A 9,840-nucleotide genomic window follows, 5' to 3' on the forward strand; every position below is an offset into this window, starting at 1 on the left:
GAGAGTTTGGGGCAGGTAGGCGTAAGGAGACAAGTTAAAGGGAGGGAGAGTGTTCACTGAAGTGTGGGTAGCAGGGGCGACAGGGAGGGGAGAGAGAAGTTGATTCAGAGCTGGAATCCACAGCACTGATTGGCCACCCCTAGCCCAGTCTGCCTCTCATGGGTTTCCATCCATCTTTGCCATGAGGATGGCATCCACTGCGGCCCCTCAGTTTGTCCTCTGCCCTCATGTCGGGTCTGGGAAGTTTGGCATAAAAGGGGTCTGTTTAGCCTCTGAACTCCAAATTAGTGACAAGGAAACTTCACATTCTCCCGTAACACCCCTTCTTGTGCCCGCTATTATTATCTCCAAACGTGAGCTGTCTGCAGGGCACACTTTGGCAAACACCAGCCCAGAGATGGAGGCTATTCTCCTGGCCTGCCCTTCAAGGCCTTCCGTGATCTGGCCCCAGCCTCCTGCCCAGCCTGATTCTCCTCTCTGCTTTGTGCATCCTGTATGGTAGCCAAACTGAGCCTCACACTGTTGCAAGCATACCCCAAGTTTTCACTGCTTGGCTGGTCTCTACCTGAGTCCTGCCCACTGTCTAGGACTCAGAGGTACAGCTCAGAGCCATGAAGGCATTACAAAGTCCTTTTATCTGGACCCCATGGTTCTGCCCTGAGGGCCCTAGCCAATGAGGCAGACAGAAAGGAGAGGTGAGAAGACCCAGGGGAGGAAGCAGGAAGTTTCAGTACCCTCTGACTACCTTCCAAAGATAGAAATGGGTTGAAGTTATTCTGCGGGGTGAGTCTCTGACTAGAAGTATCCTTTGCCATCTGATCTCTCGCCTCCAGCCTTCTTCCCCTTAGAACCACTCACTCCACTGGGGATCATTGAACAAGTATAGACAGGCCGAGACAGGCTCTGGAGGATCTCAATGGGAGTCCTACTGAAGACAGGTACCGTGCAGCATGGTGGTAGCAAATAGGCTTTGTTTGGTGTCCGACAGGCCTGGGTTTCAATCTCGTATTGGCCACTCAACAGCCGTATGATTTGGGCAAATCACTTCACTTCCCTGAGCCTTAGTTTCCTCATCTGCAAAGTGGAGATAATACCTACCTCATATGACAAGGATGAAATGATTGTTGAAAGGATTACATGAAACGAATTTAGGAAAATCACCTGGTGAAATACCTGACCTTCTTTGACACCCACTCCAAAGTAGCCACCCCCCCCATCCCTCTCTATCCCTTTAGCTCATTTTATATTCATCACCCCCTGCTATTTACTTGCTTATTTGGTTACTGACTGATCACTCCATTAGAATATACTTTTCACTAGAGATATAATTTTCTTTTCTTAATTACTATATCCTCGGTGCCTTGAATGGTTTCTGACTCATAGTAGGTGCTCATAAATATTTACTGAGTTATAAATGAATGGCTAGTGGGTTCTGAAAGGGTAGACACCCAACGGATACATACGTATGGCTGTAACTCTCTCTCATGCATACGACCTGTAACGCTGTAAGTTTGGGGTATTGCTGCTGTCAAGCATGTGACCTAGCACAAGGTGTGTTCTGGGGAGTACTTTTCTAGGGCCTGTGTTTGGGAAACAATGCCTATTAGCATAAAGCTTTTGGGAAGTCCTGCTGTAAAGACAAGAGTAGCCAAACTCATTTGGTTACCATATTCCATTCGTAAGGCTGCCATAACAAATTACCACAAACTGGGTGGCTTAAAACACCAGAAATTTATTCTCTCATAGTTCTGAAGGCCAGCAGTCCAAAATCGAGCTGTTGGCAGGGCCACACTCCCTCCAGAGGCTCTAGGGGAGAATCTACTCTTTGCATCTTTTTGCTGCTGGCTCACATGCTTTGGCTTGTGACCATCACTCCAATCTGTGCCTCCATCTTTATGTGGCCTCCCCCTCTTCTGTGTGTCTAATCTCCCTCTATCTCTCTCTTATAAGGGCAATTGCGATGGCATTTAGGGTCCACCCAGATAATCCAGGATTGTCTCCTCATCTCAAGATCTTTAACCTAATTATATATGTAAAGACCTTGTTTCCAAACAAGATAACATTTACAGGTTCTGGGGTCTAGGAATGGGCAGATCTTTGGGGACCATTATCAGCCAACCACAGTCACTATCTTTCCTATTTCCCACAACTCCCCTACTATTTTGAGAAATGGTGACTTGAGAAAAATGGGTTTTTAGAAAGGATGGGGATGGAGATGGGAGTAGAGTACAGAAGGAAACAACTTCTTGAAAATGTGAAAGGATGCTATAATTGTCAGGCCCTCCTCAGGGTGGGAGGATGGGGCTGGATATCAACCAAGCTCTCCTGCTGATTCTCTTTGTGTGTCAAGAACTAGGGCCCACTGCATACAAAGACATGGAGAGGTAATTACCCCTGATGGAGAGTAATGAGTGCCGCTGTACTTCTCATTTAATTAGGCTGGGGAGGGTGTCTGGATATGGGTGGTTTTCAAGAGCTCTCCAGGTAACTGTAATGCATAGCAAGAGTGGAAAACCACTTGGACAATAGTGTTGAGGTGGTGAGGATGTCAAAATACAGCTGTTGGTGAACATTATCTTTAAGAGTAGTTACAAGGTTCATAATGTTTACATCCAAAATTAATCCTCTTGAACTTTTCAGGGAGATAATAACGGCTGGGAACACTGGCTGCCTCTGTGCGGGGAGGGTGGGGAGATGCTCAGCAAGTGTGAGGTGCAGATAGAAAGCAGAAATCGTCGCTGGAGCCACCGATGTTTGAGAGCCTCAGCCCCTAGCCAGAGTCTACAGTGCCGGGGCTGGCCGGACATAGGGACCCAGCAGAGAGCTGCCAAGAGTTGCCGGGAAGAAAGAGAAGGTGGTGTTTATTTATTTATTTATTTTTGCAGTACGCGGACCTCTCACTGTTGTGGCCTCTCCCGTTGCGGAGCACAGGCTCCGGACGCTCAGGCTCAGCGGCCATGGCTCACGGGCCCAGCCGCTCCGCAGCATGTGGGATCTTCCCAGAACGGGGCACGAACCCGTGTCCCCTGCATCGGCAGGCGGACTCTCAACCGCTGCGCCACCAGGGAAGCCCAGGTGGTGTTTATTTAATTAAAAAAAAGGGAAAGCCCTTGGTCTGGACCCAGCCTCTACTCCCTTCTGGCCCAGCTGGAGGGGGCAATCTTGCCATGACTGCGGAGGCCAAGGTGGGCGGGGGGCAGTCTTTCAGCAGCCCTGCTGGCTCTTGAGGTTCAGGTTACCTGGTATGAGGCCTCACGATGATGGACTAAACCTTTCTGAGGTTGCGGCTTCCAAAAAGGAATACTTCCTTTCTCCACGGGGTCTTTTCTTAAAAACATTTTTTTAAAAATTTTATATTGGAGTATAGTTGATTAGCACTCCATGGGGTCTTATCCAGAGCTTTTCTGTCCACTATCTCCTTAACCGCCCCCCTCCCAGCTCTCTGGGGAGGTGAGCCAGGCAGGCATTACTAATTTTTTCTCATTTTAGAAATTGTGCTAAAATATACATCACATAAAGCTTACCAAGGCAGGCAGACTCCCAACCACTGCGCCACCAGGGAAGCCCAAAGCTTACCATTTTAACCATTGTTGGGGACAAGGAATCACAGATACATTTTTATGATAGGCGATAGATTCTTCACATATAGAATATCATATTTAGCCTCAAAATTCCAAATCGTTTCAGTCTACTGAAAGGATAAAATGAGATGGTGGCTTTGAAGCTGCCTTTTGTAAACTTTAAAGTTCTAACTTATTCTGAATAATTATAAGTATCAGGAAGAATACACTGTTTACTGCATTTTATGTCTGACTCTCAGCCTTCTCCCCCCACAGTAATGGGATGGAGTAAGAACGGTATGTCAGTGTGGACTCAGACTCTTTGTTTTGACTCATTTAATTTAGACACATTATTTTAACATAAGTGCTTTTAGTTTGGCAGCTGGCATGCAGTTTTTAAAAACTGTGGCAAAATACACATAACTTAAGGTTTGCCCTCTTAATTATTTTTGTCTACAGTTCAGTGGCATTTAGTATATTTGAAGTTTTGTGCAACCATCACCACCATCCATCTCTACAACTCTTTTTACCTTTCTCAACTGAAACTGTACCCATTAAACACTAACTCCCATTCCCTTTCCCCCTAGCTCCTGGCAACTACCACTCTACTTTCTGTTTCTATGCGTTTGACTACTCTAGGTACCTCATGTAAGTGGAGTTATACAGTATTGTCCTTTCTTGACTGGTTTATTTCACTTGGCATAACGTCTTCAAGGTTCATTCATGTTATAACTGTTGTAGGACTTCCTTCCTTTTTAAGGCTGGATGCTATTCCGTTGCACAGATATACCATGTTTTATTTATCCATTCACCCATCAGTGGATGTTTGTGTTGTTGCCACCCTTTGGCTATTGTGAATAATGCCGCTATGAACAGGGATTATTATTTTGCAGGAGAGGAAAGTGAGGTTCAGAAAGGATCATTCAGCAAATAAGTGGCAGGGCCAGGATCCAAATGCTGGCTTGGCCCAAATCCTATTCATTGGCTGGGCTAGGCAGGCTCCAAAGAGACTGTTGCCCTGCTCTTCACCCTTCCAAGAGCCCTTGCTACCCTGGGAGCTGGCCATTCACACTCCCTGGGAGCTTGGAACGGGCCCCCGTAGTAATGACTCTCACGGAGAAGGCCCTTTCTTTACCTTGCACAAGCCCCAGGGGCCAGATGGCTAGATTCCTTTGCTTGGGTGACATTTGTGCCTATTTCTTACCAAAAGGAAGATGTTGGGCTCTCTTCTCTCCTAGTCTGTGTCCTGCCTCCTAGGGCTTCCTGACACCCTGGCCTCCAACAGGGCACGTTTATTCTTGAATAAGCATCACCACTAAGTCCCCAGGAGGAGCCGGAGAGAGAAAGAGACAGGCAAGTTCCTGCCTGCAATTTTCTGTCCAGGCTAGGTCTGAGAAGCAAGTTTCTTACAAGCTGTATGGCCTTCACTTCTTTCATCCCCCCAGCTGCTATCAGACATTTAGAAAGCAAATACCTCATCAAAGCTTTACATGACACTTTTGAAAGCTCCTTTGCATCTAAGCATGTGGGAAAACCCCTGAAGGTAACCCTATCTTTCTTGCCTGCTTCTAAGGAAAGCCAGCCCCTCCAATAAGCACGAAAGTTAGAGGAATCAAAATTCCCTAAGGACGGGTATTAAACCTTCAAGTGGTCTTTCAGCCACAAGTCACACTCCATTTTGTGTTTCAGCTATGCCATAACCCAGGCAGTCATCTCACCAGGAGTGTTGGGAAGGAGCGGAAGGGGCAAACCCACAACCCAGTGAATCCAAGTGTCAGAGCTGGTGCGGGTGAGAAGCAGGCTGAAGCTTGGGCAGACAGTTGTTCTGGCAGACTCTGTTGGTTGTCTGCCTGACAGCCATGCCCCTCCCCTTCTTTCCCACGGGAAGAGCCTTTCTCCCACAAAAGAGGTTGGAAATGCCAGGGACTCAGTTTCTCAGCCTCCCTTACAGGTAGGAGTAGTTGTGTATGATGGCTGAGTTCTGAACCACGATACGTAAGGGGAAGTCAGCTAGAAGGCTTCAGGGAAAGGGTTCCCTGTCATAAAAAGAGAAATTGGTGAGGAGTGTTCCTCCTGTAGCTTCTTGTCTTTGGACATGGCTGTGTGAAGCAGCCATCTTACAGTTATGATGTGACAAACCTGAGGACAAATGTCAACATGCTTAGCAAACCGGAAGGATAGAAAATGTCTGGGGTCCTTGATGAAGTCTTTGTGCTCCTGAATAATCCCCGGGACCGCTCTGGATTTATGAAGTGAGATGAAAAAAAATCCCTATCTTGTTTTGTTTGCAGCCAAAAGCTTCCTCACTGATGCGGTATCCCAGGGTAGACCATGGGAAAGCAGAGATCAGTTAGTGTCAAGTGAGACAAAGGGCATGAGGCTGGGACCAGAGTCCATGTTGCACAAGTTCATGCCTGAAGTGAAGAAGGCTAAGGCTCCACCTCTCTTGTGGCCACTTGAGTAAGAGATTGACTAGGAGAGAGAGCTACGGACAGGACCCAGGTTTGTCAGTGCAGGCTAGACTAAGCTACGTGCTGGTGACAGCAAAAATGTCCAAACTTCAGAGGGTTAACCAAACAGAACTTTATTTATTTCCCACTCACGTTAGACATGCAACATGGGTTGGCAAGGGCTTGGCTCACTGTAGTCACTCGAGGACCAAGACTGATGGTGGCCCCATCTCAGCACACGCTCTCATGCACACTGTGTCCTAAAGCTTCACTGGCCAAGGCAAGCAACATGGCCACGTATAACTTCAATGGGGATGAGAAGTGCAGTTTGGCCGTGTGACTGAAGGAGGACCCATTTGTAGACCCAGCAGCTTTCAGCACTCACCTCTAGTCAAGACTTGGCTTTTAGATGGGTTGGAGGGCAAGGGGAAGATATTGATCTCTCAGGACCCACGTGGCCAGGGCCAGAGGTGGGTCATCTGTTCTACTCACCCTCTACCATCCAAGTATAGGAGCAAACATGATTCTAGTCTTGCCCAGTGCTACCTTCGAGCCCTGGGATGGAAACAGTTACACTGGAAACAATGCCAGGACATTCAAAAGCATTGTTTTCCTCTGTCAGGCTGTATTCATTCCCTATTGCTGCTGTAACAAATTATTACAAACTTAGTGGCTTAACTTACATTTCTGGAGGTCAGAAGTCTGAAATGGGTCTCACCGGACTAAAATCAAGGTATTGGCAGGATTGCACTCCTTCTGGAAGCTCTAGGGAAGAATCAGTTTCCTTGACTTTTCCACCTTCTAGACACTGCCTGCGTTCCTTGGTTCATGATCCCTTCCTCCATCTTCAAAGCTGGCAATGTCAGGCTGAGTCCTTCTCAGGTTGCCATCTCTCTGGTTCTTTCACTCTGGCTCCCTCTTCCATTTACAAAGGCCCTTGTGATTATACTGGCCCACCCAGGTAGTCCAAGAGAATCTCCCTATCTCAAAGCCAGCTGAATAGCAACTGCAATTCCATCTCCAAACCTTAATTACCCTTTGACATATAATATAACATATTCACAATTTCCGGGATTAGGATGTGGACATCTTTGGTGGTGGGGGAATCATTCTGCCCACCACACAGGCCTAGGAGGAAAAGAATCTCCATCCTAGGAACAAAAGTGTCAACATCACCTGGGAGATGCCCCGTGAATGCACGATGCGGGGCTGTGGCCCCATTTAAGTGTTTTAAAGTTAGATTGGATGTTGTCATTTCCAAATTATTTTTTAACCCTAAGCTCTAAGATTGCTTTACTCTGATATTATGTCAGTTGTAATAAACCTACTCAGCAGATCATTAGCTCAGCAGCTCATCCCTTTAGGTGCTATAGGCTGAAGGCTGCATTTTTCCTTCTTGTATTTTCCCCTTTCTCCCCACATTTGACCCAAACGAAGCCAACTCTGCACTTTACTGCCTCGGGGGAGGTAATAGCCTGGTAGAGGGAGGAGAGAGAGGACTGTGGGTCGGTAGACCCTGCTTCTTTTTTTTTTTTTTTTTTTTTTTTGCGGTACGCGGGCCTCTCACTGTTGTGGCCTCTCCCATTGCGGAGCACAGGCTCCGGATGCGCAGGCTCAGTGGCCATGGCTTACGGGCCCAGCCGCTCCACGGCATGTGGAATCTTCCCGGACCGGGGCACGAACCCGCGTCCCCTGCATCGGCAGGCGGACTCTCAACCACTGCGCCACCAGGGAATTCCTAGACCCTGCTTCTTAGTAGTGCTCTGAGGAGCTGGTAATTCCCCAAAGTGGAGTGCCCCCACCAATCCTGGTTCATCCAGAAACACCAGGGCTCCCAGCTGTCTGGCAGATTTCCTCAGCTTCCTACAGAAGCAGCAATGGAAAGGGGACAATGGGTGGCTTGTTGGCAGCTTACATACTACAGATAATCGATGACCAGATGGGGCTCTGTCAGATGTCTCACACTGTGGAAAGTTCCAAGATCTTGTTTTGATCTCAGGGAGGCAGGAACTGCAAGAATGACTCAGGTAGAATTTCCCAACCCTCTGCTGAGATGGGGTGAAGAATCGAAATTAAGTTGATTTAGAAAATCACTAAAGAGAGGCACTATTTCTTGCATACCTACAATTATGGCTTGGGACTGATAACAAGAAAGAAACACAGCTTTCAATCTGCTGAGGAGCTTGGGCGTGGTGGGAGTGAAGGCAGAAGGGAGCCACGCGATTGCTTGGGAAATCACATGCTTAAAATGAAGGTTTTGCTTAAAATGAAGGTTTTATCCACAATCAGAGAATACAATCTCCTGTATGGAACATTTTATATGAAATAGCGTTATAGGAAGACTGAGAAAATGGAAAATGTTTGGGGTAGTCTAACGAACATCACCTACATAAAATTTTCTAGTCTTTTTGGAGAGCAATTGGGCAGTATCCAGAAAACAGGTGCATCTTCTATGAATCAGCAACCCCAGAAGCACAAGTGCTCAAAAATCTATGCACGAAGGTGTTCTCAAATAGGTTTCCTTTTCTCTAGCCTTCTTCCCAGGGCTCAAGCTGGCATCTCTCACCTGGCCCACTGTGACAGCCTCCTATCTGATTTTCCTGTGCCCAGTCCTGCCTCTCTATGGAAAGACTGCTCAGAAGTCAAACCTAATCATATTACTTCTCTGTTGAAAACTGCACGATGGTCTTCTCCATTGCCCTCTGTATACAGGCTGATGCTCCGAGCTTGCCACACAAGGCCCCATGACCTGGCTCCTTAACAGCGACCCCACTTTCCAATCATGCTGCAAAGTTCATTCACCAAATGGGTCAACGGGCCCTTCTCTGTGTCTCTGTGCATGCTGTTCCTATCTGCTCTGCCCTAACTCAATTGCCTCCTTACCAATCGGGAAGCTCTTCCTTTCAGAGGCTGGCCTTGAATGCCCTACGCAATAGTAGTTGCTTCTCCCTTGGGCTCCCACGGTACAGTGTGCATCAGGATGGAACATAAATTAGTATATTGGATTGTTATTTTAGAAACAATTCTTTCCCCTCCACGGATGCCTGTTATCTCGATATTTCTGACATTTAGTAAGATTCTCAGTAGTTCTCTCTGAGGATATGGTTTCAGGCACGCGGGGTTCCTCATTCTCCAAGGCCACCTCAGGCTGGAGGTGCTGGAGCTAGAGATATCCTCAATACCAGTGAGATGGTAGGGGGCAGTAAATCCTACTTTCACCTTGATGGCTCAACAAAAGAACCCAATATCTGGACTGCATGCCTGTATCTGTCACTTTCTATGTGATCATGGGCAAATCGTACCTTTCCAGCCTGTTTCTTCTCAGTAAAATGGACATAATAATAATAGCTACCCTCAGAGACTGTCATGAAGGTACTGAGGGATGAAGCCATGTGCTAATAACTTCCAAAGGACCACTTTAGCTCAAAGTGGCACGGAAAAAAAGAGATATAAAAAATTACGTCCCTAATTTAGGAACCTGGTTCATACATATGAAACCCTCCTTATTCCATTTCCACTGTTCAAACTAAGTACGTGCTTAATTCTGCCTTCACCCGTAGGGCATTGTCTTCCTCTCTCCATGCCATCTTTTTTACTCTATCCCCAGTGACAGAAAAGCACCATGTCTCTCCCATGACATGGTCAACTGGATATTAGAGTCACAGATCTGTATTCAAATCTCAACTCTGCCATTTCCTAGTTGCATGTTTTGGGGGCTGGCTACTTAACCTCTCAGTGCCTCAGTTTCTTCATCTTCTATTTGCTAAGTATGTGATGAGGAATAAATAAGACCATGTAACTGTTCCTTTCGTTTTCAGTAATCTCCATCT

This window comes from Neophocaena asiaeorientalis, unplaced genomic scaffold (assembly GCF_003031525.2).
Source record: "Neophocaena asiaeorientalis asiaeorientalis breed wild unplaced genomic scaffold, Neophocaena_asiaeorientalis_V1.1 scaffold577, whole genome shotgun sequence".
NCBI lineage: Eukaryota > Metazoa > Chordata > Mammalia > Artiodactyla > Phocoenidae > Neophocaena > Neophocaena asiaeorientalis.